This window comes from Lepidochelys kempii, chromosome 2 (genome assembly GCF_965140265.1).
Source record: "Lepidochelys kempii isolate rLepKem1 chromosome 2, rLepKem1.hap2, whole genome shotgun sequence".
Taxonomy (NCBI): domain Eukaryota; kingdom Metazoa; phylum Chordata; order Testudines; family Cheloniidae; genus Lepidochelys; species Lepidochelys kempii.
The window spans coordinates 9,943,875-9,963,980 of NC_133257.1; the positions used below are offsets into that span (position 1 = coordinate 9,943,875).

Genomic DNA, 20,106 nt, shown 5'->3' on the forward strand with positions numbered 1-20,106 from the left:
TCCCTACCCTCCAGCATATCTACCTCTCCTCCCAGTTTAGTGTCCTCTGCAAACTTGCTGAGGATGCAATCCACACCATCCTCCAGATCATTTATGAAGATATTGAACAAAACCGGCCTGACGACCGACCCTTGGGGCACTCCACTTGATACCGGCTGCCAACTAGACATGGAGCCATTGATCACTACCCGTTGAGCCCGACAATCTAGCCAGCTTTCTATCCACCTTATTGTTCATTCATCCAGCCCATACTTCTTTAACTTGCTGGCAAGAATACTGTGGGAGACCATGTCAAAAGCTTAGCTAAACTCAAGGAACAACATGTCCACTGCTTTCCCTTCAACCACAGAACCAGTTATCTCGTCATAGAAGGCAATTAGATTAGTCAGGCATGACTTGCCCTTGGTGAATCCATGCTGACTGTTCCTGATCACTTTCCTCTCCTCTAAGTGCTTCAGAATTGATTCCTTGAGGACCTGCTCTATGATTTTTCCAGGGACTGAGGTGAGGCTGACTGGCCTGTAGTTCCCAGGATCCTCCTTCCCTTTTTTAAAGATTGGCACTACATTACCTTTTTCCAGTCGTCCGGGACTTCCCCTGATCGCCATGAGTTTTCAAAGATAATGGCCAATGGTTCTGCAATCACATCCATGAACTCCTTGAGCACTCTCGGATGCAACGCATCTGGCTCCGTGGACTTGTGCACGTCCAGCTTTTCTAAATAGTCCCGAACCACTTCTTTCTCCACAGAGGGCTGATCATCTCCTCCCCATGCTGTGCTGCCCAGTGCAGCAGTCTGGGAGCTGACGTTGTTCGTGAAGACAGAGGCAAAAAAAGCATGGAGTACAGTAGCTTTTTCCACATCCTCTGTCACTAGGTTGCCTCCCTCATTCAGTAAGGGGCCCACACTTCCTTGACTGACTTCTTGTTGCTAACATACCTCAAGAAGCCCTTCTTGTTACTCTTAACATCTCTTGCTAGCTGCAACTCCAAGTGTGATTTGGCCTTCCTGAGTTCACTCCTGCATGCCCAAGCAATATTTTTACAGTCATCCCTGGTCATTTGTCCAGTCTTCCACTTCTTGTAAGCTTCTTTTTTGTATTTAAGAGCAGCAAGGATTTCACTGTTAAGCCAAGCTGGTCACCTGCCATATTTACTATTCTTTCTACACATCGGGATGGTTTGTCCCTGTAACCTCAATAAGGATTCTTTAAAATACAGCCAGCTCTCCTGGACTCCTTTCCCCCTCATGTTATTCTCCCAGGGAATCTTGCCCATCAGTTCCCTGAGGGAGTCGAAGTCTGCTTTTCTGAAGTCCAGGGTCCGTATTCTGCTGCTTTCCTTTCTTCCTTGTGTCAGGATCCTGAACTAGACCATCTCATGGTCACTGCTTCCCAGGTTCCCATCCACTTTTGCTTCCCCTACTAATTCTTCCCGGTTTGTGAGCAGCAGGTCAAGAGCAGCTCTGCCCATTGTTCCACAGGAGCCCATTTGGATTCAGTAGTCCTTCCTGATGGACAGGAGATAATATGTTATAGGATAAACTAATATTTCACACTTGGTAATAAGAAAAGGAGTACTTGTGGCACGCTAGAGACTAACCAATTTATTTGAGCATAAGCTTTCTTGAGCTACAGCTCACTTCATCGGATGCATACTGTGGAAAATACAGAAGATGTTTTTATACACACAAACCATGAAAAAATGGGTGTTTATCACTACAAAAGGTTTTCTCTCCCCTCACCCTACTCTCCTGCTGGCAACAGCTTATCTAAAGTGATCACTCTCCTTACAATGTGTATGATAATCAAGATGGGCCATTTCCAGCACAAATCGAGGTTTTCTCCCCTGGATTTGTGCTGGAAATGGCCCATCTTGATTATCATACACATTGTAAGGAGAGTGATCGCTTTAGATAAGCTGTTGCCAGCAGGAGAGTAGGGTGGGGAGAGAGAAAACCTTTTGTAGTGATAAACACCCATTTTTTCATGGTTTGTGTGTATAAAAACATCTTCTGTATTTTCCACAGTATGCATCCGATGAAGTGAGCTGTAGCTCAAGAAAGCTTATGCTCAAATAAATTGGTTAGTCTCTAACGTGCCACAAGTACTCCTTTTCTTTTTGTGAATACAGACTAACACGGCTGTTACTCTGACACTTGGTAATGCTTCTCTCCTGACTGTAGGAGTTTACAGCCTTAGCAAACATTTTTATGGTTACAGAGCAAACATTTAAGCATTACCTTATAACACGGGATACAGATATTATAAGGATTAATATATGCAGCATTCTTCAAGTATTCCAAAAAGTCTAAATGCATTCTTTTAGCTCTAATATCTATTTTAACAACGCTAACACACAGGCAAGCCAGACTAGTTTCCAATTATACATTTGTCAGTGTTCAGTGAAGCCTAAGGATCTTGACATAAGCTGGCACCTGGTCTGCCAGAGTCACAGATGGCATCTACGGAGTTGTGGGAAAGTATAATGTATATAAATAAAGGAAATTACTTTCTAAAAACAAAAGAGCATACAACCCCAAAACTCCCTTACTTGCTTCCAATCTTTCATGGCAAGGTACACTATTAAAAAGTTAATGCTCTTAGTTCCTTTATACAAATATTAAATTTTCCAGAATTAGTTGCACCATTTACTTACCATATGTTTATATTCCAGATTAAGATCTAAAACTATAATCAAAGAAACCCTGTATTTTGCTAGCTTGTTACTGATATACTCTGAAGCTGAATAGACCACTTCGGTACATTTGATCTGGATGCAAGAGAATGCTGGGCAGCCTCAGCAATAGTTTAGCTGTTTTTGTCTGGGCTTTAGTAGTCATAATGTGTATCAACCGTTATTGGGAATGGATCACAGTTGCTAAAGAGCTGTGATTTTTCACACTGATTTCACTTTAGCCAGGAATCTGCAGTCTACCTTTGTAAAATACCTTGACATCTCTGGATGAAAGACATTTTATAAAGACGAAGTGTAGCCATCTTCTCCTCTCACCCCTGCTTCTTTAAACTAATTTAGTTCTGATTTCTAGATTGCTTTGTATTTGTGGTGCAGAGAGATACTATTGTTATTTGTGTATGTTTTTTTAAATGCTGTAGTGTTGACTATTACAGCTGGATTTTAAACTTTCTGTATACTCACTCAGGTATTCCTCTGCACGAAAAGCAGTTTCTCAAAACCGTGCTTGTAAGAAAGCAGTCTGGTATAAGTGGGTTGTAGACACAGAAGTAAAGTGAGAAATGGATCACTTCTTATCTTTAAATCATCCCCCTGGAAAAATGGAGGATATTTCCTGTGAGAAATTTCTTGCTGACTTGAAACGTGGTTGGAAAGCCAGCGTAAGTGGCTGATCTAGATACTGATCTATAGCACAGTTTGAGACAAAGTACTTGATTCTAGACACCATCAAAGAATTTCTATAGCAATTTAGTTTGGAAACAGATAAAATCCAGTCAAACATATTTGATCTTTTTATTAAACATTTGTTTTCTGTATTATATATGCAAGAGTGAAATCAGAATAATAATGGTGGAATAGGAAGAATTTGTTTTCTCAAATTTTTTTTATCCATAGATGGAATGGAGAAAATTTTCACTTTAGGTAATGAAATTTATTTCACTTTTATGAAATTCTCACTCCACTTGCAAAACAATTTTGTAAAGAGGATGATGTTTGTAGCCTGTCTGCCTGGAGTGAATATTTTCCCAAAGTAGTGTAGCTATGTAAAAATTGTATGTGGGTGAATAAAGCAGATGGCTTTTCAAAGTAGCAGCTGGTAGGTAAAATGTAATGCCTGTGTTAGATTTCTTCTTCTTAGATCATGTGTCATAGAGTGAGGCAACTCACTAATTTCTCAGTGTTCATGAACACAGACACGCCTCACCCTTCCAATCATGATAACAAGCTTTGCCATTTGGAATTTGCTAACCAGTTATAGTATGAAAAATTTGACCATTATTTGATAATAACTAAAGTTTCAAAAGTGCCGAGTCCGCAACTTATTTGTGAAAGTAAAGAAAAGATGCTTGGAAAGTGTCTGTCACCAAAAATAAGAGTGGTCCTAAAAAAAACTTTTCTGTGCATGTGCCTGGTTCCTGCTGGCCTGCAGTATGTGAAAAGATGCTACCTCATGGATCCCAGTTTGTCCACACTCTTATATTCCTCTCTGCTTTAAGAGCATATTTGATCACTTCTATTGCTCAAAAAAGGCTCTAAAGTCTTAAAGGATAAAGAATGCATCTGATGAAGTGAGCTGTAGCTCATGAAAGCTTATGCTCAAATAAATTTGTTAGTCTCTAAGGTACCACAAGTCCTCCTTTTCTTTTTGTGAACACAGACTAACACAGCTGCTACTCTGAAACTTGTCATTAAAGGATACTGTTACCCCAACTCACCCAGTACAGCTTTTCAATTACTTGCTTTGACTTCCAGTAAAACTACAGATAGGTGATCTTGTAAATATTTTCAAGTTACTATATTCTTTTACTCACCTCTGCCTCTGTATCCTGCTTGAAGCAGGGATGGGAGTAATTCTACTGAGAAGATGGGAAGCAGTAAAATAGAGTAATTGTTAGACATTTGCAAATCTGAGACAATGCATCAGGGAAGATATTTCTCCTTCTTGGCTTTTTAGAGATCTAGTTTGGGGAGACAGTAAAGTTCCATGGCTGACCTGTGAGGTTGCTGCAAGTCCCGGGTGCTGGAAGGGTTGTGAGTGACCAGGGGATATGGATGTCTAGGGTGGTATGTTGTATTCTAGCAGTGGGAAACGGGTGGAGGGGAAATGGCAAAGGAGAGAGAGAAGCCCTTGTAGGAGCTGGCTCCTTCATTCAGCAAAGTTGCATCATGTTTCCCAAAAAAGCTTCTCTCCTACCAGCAGGAGACCTCTGGTTGATATAAGAGGAGCAGATGAGTGGAACTTAAGAGTAGGAGGCAAGTGAAGGAAATTCTAAGCAAATAGTAGGACATGGCAATGGTAAATCTTTTAGAAATACTAGTGGCACAGGATAATATTGGATTTTGCAGGTTGTATTTTGTTTGAGAGAGAGAAAAAGTAGTCGTTTTATCACGTCCTTGGTATAGACAGGCCATCTTTTTGCCATCTTTTTGCCTCCTAGGCAAGTGAAAGGTTTTTCTTTTAATTTACTGTCCTTGAAAAGGAGTCACATTAATACTAGGCATCTGGCTTTTCACATCGTGTATCCCTTCATTGGCAATAGGCTACACATAGACTTGCAGCACTAGAGGGTTAACTGCTGTTGAACCATGGACTTCAGCTGTATTCTTGCTTGCCGCCCTGACAGTGAGCAAACAGAACTACAGTTACTATTGTTTAAATTTATACTGTTACTATATGCCTCGAAGACTGAACCAATTTGGGGCTCTATTGTGCTAGGCACTATAGAAACATCCTAAGTGACTGTCCCTTTCCCAAAGAGCTGACATCTTTTAGATTATAAAACTGAATACAAAATATAAGCACAGTTCAAATACAATTTTGAGGGAGGAATACTTAGTTTTAACATTGTTTGCAGATAGAAATGTCATTTCTTGCTTACTTCTGTCTTTAATCTTTTTTCAATGTTTTTTTTCTCTGCAAGATCAGATAAGCATGTGCTGGTACAGTAGAATGCAGGTAGAGAAATGTGAAGAAAAAGGAACAGTTTACTAGTGAAGTAGATTAATTCGATTCATTCAAATAAGATGTAACATATTTACAGTTCCTGTGCGTATTTATTACTAGAAAATTGTATTATAGATTTGTGGTGTTATAAACTTCGACTTCACAGTCCTTCAGTAAATGCAGAATGTGTTGATGTTGATCTTTATATGCTTGATTGCTAAGACCAGAGGCTCTGGAGCTTTTAAGGTGACTGCAAATTTCATTAATCTTATCCTTGCCAGAGCATCGTGTTTCAGAAGCATGGTATAAATAAGTTAAGGTCATGTGGGTTTTGTGGGAGTGCTTTTAAGGTTACTTTTAATTAATGGGAATGTGTTAGAGCTGCTGTTTTGTTTTTGTTTTTTACAAAATTAGATGTATTTCATGAATTTACATGAGTTAGGTGGAAAGATTCTGGTACCTTAAGAAAATAGGACCACTTAAATTTTATAAAAGTTACACCAGAAAATGTAGTAAAGAAAAACAGCATAATGATAGCATTTTATATTTTAATGGGTTACTCTTCTGCCTTTCCTCCACTGGGCTGGTTACCTTAGGTGATATCCCAGAGCTGAGGAGGGGGGTCTGAAGAGACTATTCTTGACTGGGGTGGAGGGCGGTGAGGAAAGTTACTTGGTTGTAATAACAGGTTTCAGAGGAACAGCCGTGTTAGTCTGTATTCGCAAAAAGAAAAGGAGTACTTGTGGCACCTTAGAGACTAACCAATTTATTTGAGCATGAGCTTTCGTGAGCTACAGCTCACTTCATCAGATGTTTACCGTGGAAACTGCAGCAGACTTTATATACACACAGAAATCATGAAACAATACCTCCTCCCACCCCACTGTCCTGCTGGTAGGAGATCTTAATAATGTTTTTGCAAATCAACATTTGCCTTCTCTCCTAACCTGCTTCTTTGGATTCTCTGATAATTATAGTTTCACATGGCTTTGTGTAATGGCATTTTTAATAGTGTCAGTACCTAGGAGAGGAATGGTTGAGGGTAAAAATCAAAGTAAGGGGGTAAAATTAAGAGAAATCAAATAAATGCTAGATATGAGGAAGAAAGTTATTGACAGGTGATTTAGTCTGTAGAATAGTCTCTGAAAGGAAGTGGTGGAAACCATTGAGAGCTAAAACTATCACGACACCCATAAACTGTCTCTTCATAATAATGATAACCATCGTATAAAAATCCTTATGTTGTTTTCTCCTCCTAAATTTGCCAATGCACCTTGACTTATGTATACGTGTCTTTTAACCTGCAAGTTTTTCAGGGCAGGGGACTGTCTTCATCTTTGACTTGTGTTGCACTGAGCACATTGTCAACACTAAAAATATAATGAACAATAATAAGTGGACAAAGCATGAAAATATACTGTAGGAAAAAATATTCCACTGGCCCCTGGAGTTTGCATTAAATGACCTGAAAAGTCTCTTCCATTTAACTTTTGTTTCTTTGTTAAACTGTATTGTGCAATACACAGCAGATCTTTTGTTAGGTTATTAGCTAGAGGTTTTTATAGACTTTGAGCATGTTTCCTGTCTTCGTCTTCTACGATCCCAAAGAAAGGAATCCATCAAAAAACAAAAAGAAAAGGAGTACTTGTGGCACCTTAGAGACTAACCAATTTATTTGAGCATGAGCTTTCGTGAGCTACAGCTCACTTCATCGGATGCATGCCGTGGAAACTGCAGCAGGAGTGCCAACAGGAGTATCATCATCTTCTGATGAGGCAGTTGCCTCATCCTCACTGTATCTGTCAAATGACCACAAATAAGTTTCAGGAACTATTAAATAGTGTTGCAAACCCTCCAGATTCTTCTGGAGGAAATCCAAGAGACGCCTCATAGACTCTTTGATGTCTTACAGAGTTAGAGTGGCACTCCCCATAAATGAGGCCATCCTAAAGCCTGCCAAAGTCATGTGGCATACTCAAGCAACCTGTGCACTTATTCCCAAGAGGGCAGAAAGGGTATTTTGTCCCAGTCGAGGAAGCAGAATTTTTGTTCACGCATCCTGCCCCAAACTCTTCAGTAGTTCAAGCTGATAACTGAAGGTAGTAGGCAACAGCACACAGGGTCTACATCTTCAGATAAAGAGGCTAAATGTTTGGACCTTCTCAGAAGGAAGGTATTTACATCAACCAGCCTCAATTCCAAATAGCCGATTATGAGAACTTGCTTTCAAAGTATGATTATGTCAACTACTCTAAATATTCAGGATTCAGAAACAAGCTTCCTCAGGATAGTGCACAATTTCAGGTCCTTACTGAGGAGGATAGATTGGTGGCTAGACCATCCCTGCAGTAGATGCAGCTGACACAGCCTCAGGGTCAGTGATGGTTGCTATCATTATGCTTCACAAATTCTGGCTTTTCTCCTTGGGATTCCCCAAGGAAGTTCAACCCACTGTGGAGGATTTGCCCGTTGATGGGAATAACTTATTTAACGAAAAGATTGATGTCTCATTACACTCACTGAAAAACTCAAGGGCAGCTTTCCACTCCTTTAGGATATGTACGCCAGCACCAAAGAGGAATTATCATAGGCACCTTTATAAGTCTAGACCATCACCACAACTCCTCCTACAACCAAAGAGGATATGAAAGCACCGTGAAAGTTACAGGATTCAGAGAAACAAAGAACGCTCCTCCTTCCAACCACAACCGCCTGTCAAGAAATACTTCTGATGGAACCTCGAAATGCTGCAAACTAACCTAAATACCATGTCTTTCCACCTCTGAAATTCAGTTTGGTGGCTGCCTAGCCCATTTTTTCTATATATGAAAAATGATAACAGACAAATGGGTTCTCAATATAATTTGTTTTTGCTACACCACAGAGTTCTCCTCCCCCTACAAAGCTCCCTTTCCTGTCCTTTTTCAGGAACCACTCCCATGTGTGGATACACGTTCAGGAGATAGAATCCCTACTTCTGTGGGGAGCCATAGAGCAGAGAAAGAGATTCTATACCAAATATTTCCTCATCCCCAATACAAAGGCATGATGGAGACGCATCTTAGACTTCCAGCAACTGAACACCTATGTCCACAGATTGAGATTCAGGATGGTCGCTCTTGTATCCATAATTCTGTCTCTAAACAGAGATGACTGGTTCATGGCTCTCTACATGAAAGAAGCCTGTTTTCATATGGACATCCACCCCATCACAGGAGATTTCTGAGGTTCACTATAAGTCCAAACCATTATCGATACAGGGGCTCCTCTTTGGACTAGCAACAGTACCTCTGGTGGCAGCACGCTTTCAATGCCATGGCTCAACAGTCTTTCATTACGTAGACAAATGGCTGTTGACGGAAATTTAGTTAGGAGGGACTGACTTCAACCTCATCTTTGCTCAGTCTTTAGTGTCATTGGGTTCTGTGCAAACACAGAGAAGTCCATTTTAGCTGAAAAGAAGAGCATTGAATTTATTGGAGCAATTCTGGACATTCTGGAATTTATTGGAGCAATTCTTACCTCTCTCTGGACAGATTCTAATAAATGAACAGTTTATTCAGTCAACTCTGAAAGACCACACAGGTGTCAGTTCATTCATGCTTTATCCTCCTGGCTCACATGGCGTCCTGTACCTATGTCTCACCTTTCACGAGAGTTCAGCTTCACCGTCTACAGGTTTAGCTTCGGACAGCATAAGTGCCAACCATACACAATACGCTCTCACCCCCACCCCAGAATGTGGGGCTCTCTAGCTTGATGGAAGAGCAGGGAACATGTATGCATGTCAGTTCCTTTCTCTTAGCGCCCCTCCCCCCGCCTCCCCAAAAAAACTTTGATTACAGATGTCTCCCTTTTAGGATGGAGTACCCATCTGTATAAATACACAACATGAGGAACGTGAACTTCTTGCAAGTCCAGGTTGAACATAAACCTCCTGGAGCTAAAAGTTATCCAAGAGGCCTGCAAACAATTCTTACTACTCAAACAAGTCCTTGGTTCAGACAACATGACAACAGTATTTTACATCAACAAACAAGGGGGAGCAAGATCCACCCTGCCTGTGCATAGAGATGATGGAACTGGTGTATTCATCATCACATTACCCTATCAGCAATACACCTCCAGGGAATACACAATATATTAGCGGACGACCTCAGTAGACACTTCTCGATGGATCATGATTGGGAGCTACAGGATTCCATGGTAAAGAGCACATTTGGATAATGGGGATCCCTGTCCTGGGATCTGTTTGTGTCACAAGAAAACATGAAATGCAAGATACGCTGCTCCAGCGGATTGCAAGGTCAGGATTCCAGGGGAGAGGCCCTTCTAATCTCAGGGGCAGGACACTTCAGGTATACCTTTTCCCCATCCCATTTTACCTAGAGTTCTCAGGAAGATTCAGCAGAACTGGGCGGTAATCATACTTATTGCTCCTAGATGACCCAGGCAATCCTGGTTCCCCAGCTTTCATCAGCTGTCAACCCGTGTACCCATCAGCATCCAATTTTTCCCAGACCTCTTGACACAGGACAAAGGCAAGATCAGACATCCCCGTCTGGATTCCCTCCATCTCATGCCTTCGTATTTGGATGGGCATTCAATCTAGAGCAGACATGTTTGGTAGCCATTCAAGCTGTCTTTTTTTATCAATAGCAGGAAGGAATCCACCAAAAAGAGCTACTTAGCTAAGAGGAAGAGATTTACTATTTGGGCTCAACATTGCCAGATGTCCCCAGAAGAATCAGACATTCCCACTATTTTAGACTGTCTGTTCACCCTTAAGACTTCAGGTCTTTTTCCTAATTCCCTACAAATACACTTGACATTAACATTTACCACCCTCCAATTGACAACCATTCCATTTTCACCCATCCAGTGATTGTATGTTCCCTGAAGGGTCTTCCCTCTGGTGACTAAACCTGCTCCAGCGAGGGATCTTAATTTGATCCTCTTGACATTAACTGAGTCACCATTTGAAACTGTTGGTGACGTGCTCACTATCCAATTTTTCTATGAAGGTTACCTTTCTAATGGCCATCTCTTTGGTTGGAAGAGTAGGAGACCTAGGCACACTTATGGCAGATCCACCATATAGAATAATCCATAAGGATAAGGTTTCACTGACACTACACCCTAAATTCACCCCCAAAGTAATTACTGACCACCTAAACCAGACAATACACTTACCTGTCTTCTTTGCAAAGTTCACATGCCACCAGAGAGAATAGGAGACTCCATTCCTTGGATGTATGCTGGGAATTGGCATTCTACTTACAGAGAATAAAATTATTTAGAAACTCAACTAAATTGTTCATTTCATTGGTAGAATGAATGAAGGAGAAAGCAATCTCTTCTCAGAGACTTTCTAGGTGGATTTTAGGCTATCTCCTGTTCTGTTTCAAAGTTGCTGATACCCCTTCTCCTCAAGGTGTGAGGGCCTACTCTGCCAGAGCCAAGGCAGCTTTGGTAGCCGTGCTTCATAGAATCATAGAATCATAGAATATCAGGGTTGGAAGGGACCCCAGAAGGTCATCTAGTCCAACCCCCTGCTCGAAGCAGGACCAATTCCCAGTTAAATCATCCCAGCCAGGGCTTTGTCAAGCCTGACCTTAAAAACCTCTAAGGAAGGAGATTCTACCACCTCCCTAGGTAACGCATTCCAGTGTTTCACCACCCTCTTAGTGAAAAAGTTTTTCCTAATATCCAATCTAAACCTCCCCCACTGCAACTTGAGACCATTACTCCTCGTTCTGTCATCTGCTACCATTGAGAACAGTCTAGAGCCATCCTCTTTGGAACCCCCTTTCAGGTAGTTGAAAGCAGCTATCAAATCCCCCCTCATTCTTCTCTTCTGCAGGCTAAACAATCCCAGCTCCCTCAGCCTCTCCTCATAACTCATGTGTTCCAGACCCCTAATCATTTTTGTTGCCCTTCGCTGGACTCTCTCCAATTTATCCACATCCTTCTTGAAGTGTGGGGCCCAAAACTGCACACAGTACTCCAGATGAGGCCTCACCAATGTCGAATAGAGGGGAACGATCACGTCCCTCCATGTCCCTCATGACATACTACTCATTGACATCTGTAAAGTGGCAACGTTGAGCTCCATACATACCTTCACAAATATGGTGTAGTGAAACAAGGTGGGTGAGGTAATATCTTTTATTGGACCAATTTCTGTTGGTAAGAGAGACAAGCTTTCAAGCCACATGTAGTAAGATGAGGCCCTGAAACATAAACCCTTGTATCAGAGGCCCGATATGAGACCTAAGGTGTGAACTAAAGTAACGGTCAAGACTTTGTTAACATAAAGCAAAGTTAAACTGTGAGCCAGAGGCAGGCCCTGTTCACAGAAGCTGGCAAGGAAAGGGCTGTTACAAAAATACACATACCTAAAAGGTACCAGAACACTCCAATACTTGCACATTCCACACGGATAACAAGGAACAGGCTGACCCTGTTGTTTTGTTTGAACCAACATGTACAAGGTGAGAGGTGGCACCTTACTACGTAGAGGGGTTGCACCTCAATATGTCAGGAGTGATGTGTAACTTGTTTGTACCTGTAAATAAGAATTTACCCCGAGGAGTTGTCTTGTTCTGGCCTCGGGGGCAGTGGAAAATCCTACCACTGACTGAGCCAGTCCATTGTCAGGGAGCATATATGTACTAACAGAACTGTGGACATCTGATCCGGGGAGCTAGAGGCTGTGTTTTGTTTGACAATAAACCTGGCCGGGTGCCTTCTTAGCCTATTGGAGTCTGAGGTCATTGGGCTGTTCGCTTGAGATCTGCTGTGCCAGCTATCTGTGCAGAGCTGGGACAGCACACAGGGAGAATACACACGCACGCAGCCGACTGTTATCAACATTGAACAGAGCAGAGCACCACACTGGTGACGTCTGATGACAACACATAGAGCTCTTCCTCAGGTCTGGGAAATGTACTTCTAGCATCACAGCAAAATGCAAGGTGAAACAGATAGTTTAACATAAATTGTTAGCACATGTTGTAAGGGACCATTCAAGGTAGAGCGGCCCGTTAACACCTCTGCAGTCATAGGACAAAAGGGGGGGGGGGTTAGTGGGTTACAGATTGTTGTAATAAACCATAAATCCAGTGTCTCTTTTCAGTCCATGATTTTTAGTGTCTAGCATAGTATTGAATTTAAGCTCCTAGGCTCCTCTTTTGAAAGTATCGGGTAGGTTTTCTTTTGAGGATGAGGACTGACAGGTCAACCATAGAGTGATCAATTCGTGAAAAGTGTTCACCCACATGTGATATAGTGTTTTTGTCTCTTATCATTTTCCTGTGTGAGTTCATTCAAGAGCATAGTGATTGTCTGGTTCACAACATAGTGGGGTATTTAGTGCACTGGATGAGCTATACCACATGTTGTGATAGGCATGTGTAGGACTCAAGGATCTTGAAATGTGTATTGATCATTGTAGCAGTGGAGATATGTCTGTAAATTTTCCATCTGTTGTTCTGTCAAGGTCTGGTGCTGCTTTGAGTTGGTATTGTTCTGATCTGTGGAGTGCTTGCTTCTGATGAAGATGAGTTTGGAAAGGTTGGAGGGTTATTTGAAGGGCAGAAGTGGGGGTTCAGGAAGATTTCTTTCAGGATGGAATCCCCATGCAGTATGTGATATAGCTGTTTTTATGGGTACAGGTTCCAGAGTGGGGCATTAGATGTAAGCTTCTGCATCTGATACATCCTTTGGCTTGGCGATACTTCAGTTTAATATCATGTAGGTCCTCGTACTCTCCTGCTTAATGAGTACTGCTTATCAATCACCCACAGTGGAATACACATAGGGACACATAGGCACTCGAAGAAAGAGAGGACTTACTTACCTGTATAGTAACCAGAACTCTTCAAGGTATGTGGTCGCTATCTGTATTCCATTACCCGTCAGTCTGCACTACCCCTTATACACTTGGCTCAGAGTATGAGGAGAAAAAGAGACAGGTGTGGACCAATGGACATTGCTAGCAAAAAAAATTGTGGTTTCAGACACATGGAGCTCAAGCACACCCCACAGTGGAATACAGACAGGGATCATGCAACTTGAAAAATTCATATTACTACACAGGTAAGTAAACATCTCTGTTTTACTACCTTGTTCATTTCACAAAACCTGTTGGTAGATTTCCTTCACCTTGTGTATTTTCTTTTTCTGAAAAAGCAAGCTAAAACAAATTCCTTATATCAATTTACTACCTTTACATCCATTTGATCTAAATAAAGTAGCCAGTGAAATTTAATTTGGCTAAGAGTAAGGCATGATAATAGACTTCATGGACTGGTATGTCAACTTTTCAGGAAGTAACTCACGGCATGTCTTATATTAATTTAGATGGACTATCTGGGCCGAACGAGTCAAAGATATTAACATAACTCAATAACTGTCCAATATTAAACAGGACTCCAGATTTGATATACAGAGACCTGAGCAGCATGGCAAACACTGTTAAAAATCATTTAAGCCATTTATTAAAGATGCAGAAAATAAAGGAAAAATCCACTAAAGCATTTGAAAGGTGAAGTATTAAGAAAGGCTTTCCTTTTAACAACATTCCTCATTCTTTTTCCTGTTAGCTAGAGAAAGTTTTTAAAAAGAACCCCCCCCTTGTTTGACATTCTGTTAGATGGTATTAAAGATGGTAATAACCATCCTTTTGAGGAAAAGAGACGAAGTTAGTTGAGGTGGGCTAAAGCTGTCATTGCTGCTGTTAAAGTCTGATCATGTTTCTTAGAAGACAAAACAAGACAAACACACAAAACAGGAGAGAAAAGAACAGCAAAGATAGAAAATGCAGTTTCTGTCTCTGTTGTTGACTTTCATGTGCAATCTCACTGCTGCAAAAACACAGGCACCACGCACAATCTTATCAGCCACTCTGAAATTTGGCAAACTTGCACCAACATCAAGCTGTTTAGGGCATTTCATTTAGTTACCTCTTTCTGGTCACAGCAATGTAGCAAAATATAGTCTTGGCTGACTAAGCCAGACTCTTATTAGATAGAAGGAAAAAGGAGAGGGATAGGAAAGAAAAGAAATAATGTGGGGAAGGAAGAGAACACACAAGTGTGTGTGTGTGTGTGTGTGTTGGAGAGAGGGGTATGTGACAAAGTTTCATGTCCTATGTGCAGGCTGATACTTAGCAGGTGGAGGTGTCATCTGGGTCCCTTTCTCTGGGATGGTCTGGTTAGCACAATCCTTAAGATCAGGATGCAGAAAGGCCAGGGTCCCAGGAGACAGTAGGGGTGTCAGCCACAATGATGAAGCTCTCTCCTTTCTCTTCTTTCAAGGAGGCAGTACTGCAGTAGCCTCTGTCTGTTTGTATTTTTCCCCCAATGTCTCTCTTTTTTTCTTTTCTGTTTAAGAACCCCAAAAGGGCATGTTGGGCAGACTAGCCCCATTCTCTCATTATTTTGTATACCTAATTTCCAAAACACCAACTTTTATTCATTGATTTTTCAGTCTCACACTGTCTTGTTTACTAGGCAAGATCTTAAGAGTCCTTGAAAATTATATCAGTAGGCCTTTTTGTTTGCATTAATTCAGTCTTTTTGTCTCCTTCTTATAACTTTTTCCATCAGCATTTATTATTATAGGTTATTGTGACACTTTATGAACTTTCTCTCAATTTTTACGGTTGAACTCACAATTAGGGTAGATTTGTAAGCCTTATCACAACAGTCTACATGGGGTCACTCAAAAAAGTTAAGCCACATTAACTCAAGGTTTGACTTTAAAGTACATTAGATAAAGCACATTACTTTTGAATAAATGTCCCTACAGAGTTAAAAGTGGCCTTAGTTTGCTTTAGCTTAACTCACTTCCTGATGAGAGCATTCACACAAAGGTTTAATGCATTTTAACTAATGCATTTTAAATTCACACCTTCAGTTAATTTGCTTACCTTTCGTGAGTGTCCCCAAGTAGACATGCCCTCAGAGAACAGCAGGCATCATTCAGTTCTGTCCCTTTCTTATCTGTAGATGCTGCAGAGACCACCTGTGGTAATAATGTGGGTAGTTGTGTTTAAGATCCTGGTTTAAATGAAACAGGGGTGGTGCTGAAGTTTTCAGTGATAAGTGCTTAACTTTAACATTCACATCCCTGTTGGTTTACCAGAGTCCAAATCTAACTTTCTGTTTAGGTTCTTTTACTGTGCCCATCACCATGGCATGCAGTAACACTCCAGGTTTACAAATAAACAAGGGCCTCATCTATGCTAGGCTTTCTTTCTGAAAAATATCCTACCACTGCTAATACAGGAGCAGCTCCACCTGTAGTAAAAAAAAAAAAAAAAGTGGAAGTGTTAGTGTAGACAAAGGGCCGCCAGCCAGTGTATTACCACCATGTCATATAGACTAGCTGTGAGCAGTTCTAAATGACACAGTGTTTAACTCCAAGAGCTGTCTTGTCCACCCACCACTGCTACTGCTAGTGGGACTACAGTGGTGTGAAAAATTTCAGGAAATGCTTAGTGTATACACAGCCTGTGAAACTAGCACCTGTTGTGCGGTTTTCTTCTCCATTCCTCCCCAGAGAGTAAAGAGGTAGAAGGTGTGTGCGCGCTTATCTATTTGAAAGCTAATGTGCTCCATGTTGCTTAGTAGAAAAGCAAGATTGAAGGAACGAGCCACATTTGAACTGGAAAATAGTGAAGTTTATTGTTTGAATTTCCTGAGAGAGAGAATTCCACAGTCCAGGCCCAACCTAGAGGTTACCATATGTCCGGATTTAACGGGACATTGCCTCTTTTTTTGAGACTCCGTCCTCTGTCCTGACAGATTTTTCAAATAACAGGAAATGTCCGGGATTTTTGAAGAGCAGACATTACAGCTCAGAAAGAGCCCTGATTGGTCCACTTCCTGACTGGTCCCTCCCCTGCCTCCACAGCTGATCAGTCAATTCCCCTGCAGCCACAGCTGCCGATCCTGTCCACCCAGGCACCAGTTCCCAGCCCTGGGGCGGGGGGGTCCTGCAGAGAGGCACTGACTAACAGCTGTCACTGCATCCTGGGCTTACGCCTGCCACCGTAACAGGGAGCGACCAGTGAGTACCCCCACCACAGGGTACCCCCTCCAGCAGAATTGTGTCCCCCCTCCAACTCCTCCTCCCCCACCCTGGCAGTGTCCTCTTTTTTGTGAACCTGAAATATGGTAACCCTAGGCTCACTCCCACCACTCACCTGAGGAAAGTGTCTCCTGTACACACGTTTGTCTCTTGGTGTAGACAGCTTCATTTTTCCTTAGTTGTTTTGGAGCTGTTAAGAGTAGGTGAGGGAGTTTTATAGTTAATCTGGACCCAGACTTAGAGGCTTGAACAAGGATCAAGACTTCAAAACTTGACACAGAGCTCTACAGAGGGTCGGCCAGTGAGGTGAGGGGAACACAATTGTGCTGTTTTGTAACCAGTGTTGCTGAGAAGTCATGTGGCTGCATTTAGCAGGAGTTGCAAAAATCTTCAGGGCTGATGCTTTCAAGCCTAAACAAATTGCAGTGCCACAGTCTCCACATAAGCTGACAGTGCTCTATCAAAGTCTATGCATCCTGTCCCTGCTGAGGATAACACTTAGCCTGTCTGAGGTGGTCAGTCAAGTTTCCTCAGAATGCAGCTATGTGAGAGCTTTCTGATACTGAGATGAGAAGCACCCCAGAACTCAGACAGTGTAATTCATGAGTATGTCAGCCTCACCTCAGTCCCTGGAAAAATCATGGAGCAGGTCCTCAAGGAATCAATTCTGAAGCACTTAGATGAAAGGAAAGTGATCAGGAACAGTCAGCATGGATTCACCAAGGGCAAGTCATGCCTGACTAATCTAATTGCCTTCTATGACGAGATAACTGGCTCTGTGGATGAAGGGAAAGCGGTGGACGTGTTGTTCCTTGACCTTAGCAAAGGTTTTGACACGGTCTCCCATAGTATTCTTGTCAGCAAGTTAAAGAAGTATGGGCTGGATGAATGGACTATAAGGTGGATAGAAAGCTGGCTAGATTGTCGGGCTCAACGGGTAGTGATCAATGGCTCCATGTCTAGTTGGCAGCCGGTATCAAGTGGAGTGCCCCAGGGGTCGGTCCTGGGGCCGTTTTTGTTCAATATCTTCATAAATGATCTGGAGGATGGTGTGGATTGCACCCTCAGCAAGTTTGCAGAGGACACTAAACTGGGAGGAGTGGTAGATACGCTGGAGGGTAGGGATAGGATACAGAGGGCCCTAAACAAATTGGAGGATTGGGCCAAAAGAAATCTCATGAGGTTCAACAACGACAAGTGCAGTCCTGCACTTAGGACAGAAGAATCCAATGCACCGCTACAGACTAGGGACCGAATGGCTCGGCAGCAGTTCTGCAGAAAAGGACCTAGTGGACGAGAAGTTGGATATGAGTCAACAGTGTGCCCTTGTTGCCAAGAAGGCCAATGACATTTTGGGATGTATAAGTAGGGGCATTGCCAGCAGATCGAGGGACGTGATCGTTTCCCTCTATTCGATATTGGTGAGGCCTCATCTGGAGTACTGTGTCCGGTTTTGGGCCCCACACTACAAGAAGGATGTGGATAAATTGGTAAGAGTCCAGCGGAGGGCAACAAAAATGATTAGGGGACTGAAACACATGACTTATGAGGAGAGGCTGAGGGAACTGGGGATGTTTAGTCTTCAGAAGAGAAGAATGAGGGGGGATTTGATAGCTGCTTTCAACTACCTGAAAGGGGGTTTCAAAGAGGATGGCTCTAGACCGTTCTCAGTGGTAGCAGATGACAGAACAAGGAGTAATGGTCTCAAGTTGCAGTGGGGGAGATTTAGGTTGGATATTAGGAAAAACTTTTTCACGAGGAAGGTGGTGAAACACTGGAATGCGTTACCTAGGGAGGTGGTGGAATCTCCTTCCCTAGAAGTTTTTAAGGTCAGGCTTGACAAAGCCCTGGCTGGGATGATTTAATTGGGGATCGGTCCTGCTTTGAGCAGGGGTTAGACTAGATGACCTCCTGAGGTCCCTGCGAACCCAGATATTCTATGATTCTATGTCTCTGACTGGTGGAGAACGCCCTGTTGCAGCAATCTCTTTATAGTATTTTTCTTTACCTACTAGCATACTCTGTCTTGTTAAGGTTGAACTTCAGCCACTGATAAATTTTGAATGGGTGCTTTTTAATCAAACAAAAATTATACATAAGTATTTCTTAAGGTTCAACCGCTAAGGAGCTCTCTTTCTCATAATTACGTCCATGATATTGAAGTCCTCTTTGTGGGAAATCTGCTTCCCAGTTACATTAATAGTTTTATCATGCAAATGAATGGAATAATACATCTGCCACACCTTAATGATATGTACAAATATGTCACCACTTCATACTGCAGAAGAGAACTTGTATTACATCAGTGATGTGACAGACAGTTGGTAGCTTTGAATAAGGGGATAAAACAGTGAGAGAGAATTCCATAAAGTATTTAAAAGGAAACATAATTGTATAATTATGGCAAATGTATAGATTATGTTAATTTTATAATGTTGCTTCAGCTGATATGTGCTTTCACAGAAGAGTAGAATGTCAAACTCCATGAGTTTCACCATTTGTCATCTTCAAATGAGTTAAATTACAGTATTTAATCTTGAAGAAAATACTGTAACAGACAATTATCTTTGACTCATGTATGATTATTTTTGTATTGAAACATCAGCATGTAAAAGATGGGATATTCTTCACTTAGAGCAATACATGTTTATCTGGTTAATGCAATATGATGTGTTTTACAGTAGCTTAATGGATTTTCTTGAGCTTTTTAATTAATAGCATATTAAATTCTGACTTCCTGGGAAATGCATCATTGAAAGATGGTATCATTTTTACAACCTTTGTAATGACCAGATAACTTTTAAGTCCATATTTCTTTACAGGAATCAGGTAAACTTTTACAAATTATAGTTCAGAAGAACTTGATAGCCTTCACATTTTTCTACAAATCTAAGATTTTGTCTCTCAAAAATGTAAGCATTTTGAAGATGTAAAGCACTATCAATTCTAAAATTAATAATTCATTCTTCATATAAACATCTCAGTTTGTGCTATAATTCATTGTGTGTGCATGCACAAGTAAATAAATAAGTTTATATTGACAAATCATCCTTCAGGGTAACACAGCTATTTACACTTTTGACGTTAAAATCTCTTCCTGATATTATGTGGTTAGTATTTGTTAGCGTTATACTGAGAAGGATTAAGAGTTTTTTGTTTTGTCAAAATATTGAGCAGTCCAGACCTAAAAGGCTTTTCTCTGACATTGCTGAAACTATCACAGTAATTCACATTCTCATCTTACAAAGTCCATAAAGATGTCTGTTTTTCCAGAGCTGCTTTCAGTGATCAAGTTGCTGCTTCTTTCCTTGTTGGAATTTTTTAAAAAGAGAATTTCATAGTACAATTTTCAAGTACTTTTTTTCTCA

At 41.4% G+C, this 20,106-nt stretch overlaps 1 protein-coding gene across 15 annotated transcripts in view; it reads left to right on the plus strand.

Annotated features, from left to right (window-relative positions):
- PTK2 (protein tyrosine kinase 2) overlaps positions 1-20,106 on the plus strand; it is a 377,029-nt gene that overhangs the window by 188,716 nt on the left and 168,207 nt on the right. The gene's annotated exons all lie outside the window — the stretch shown is intronic.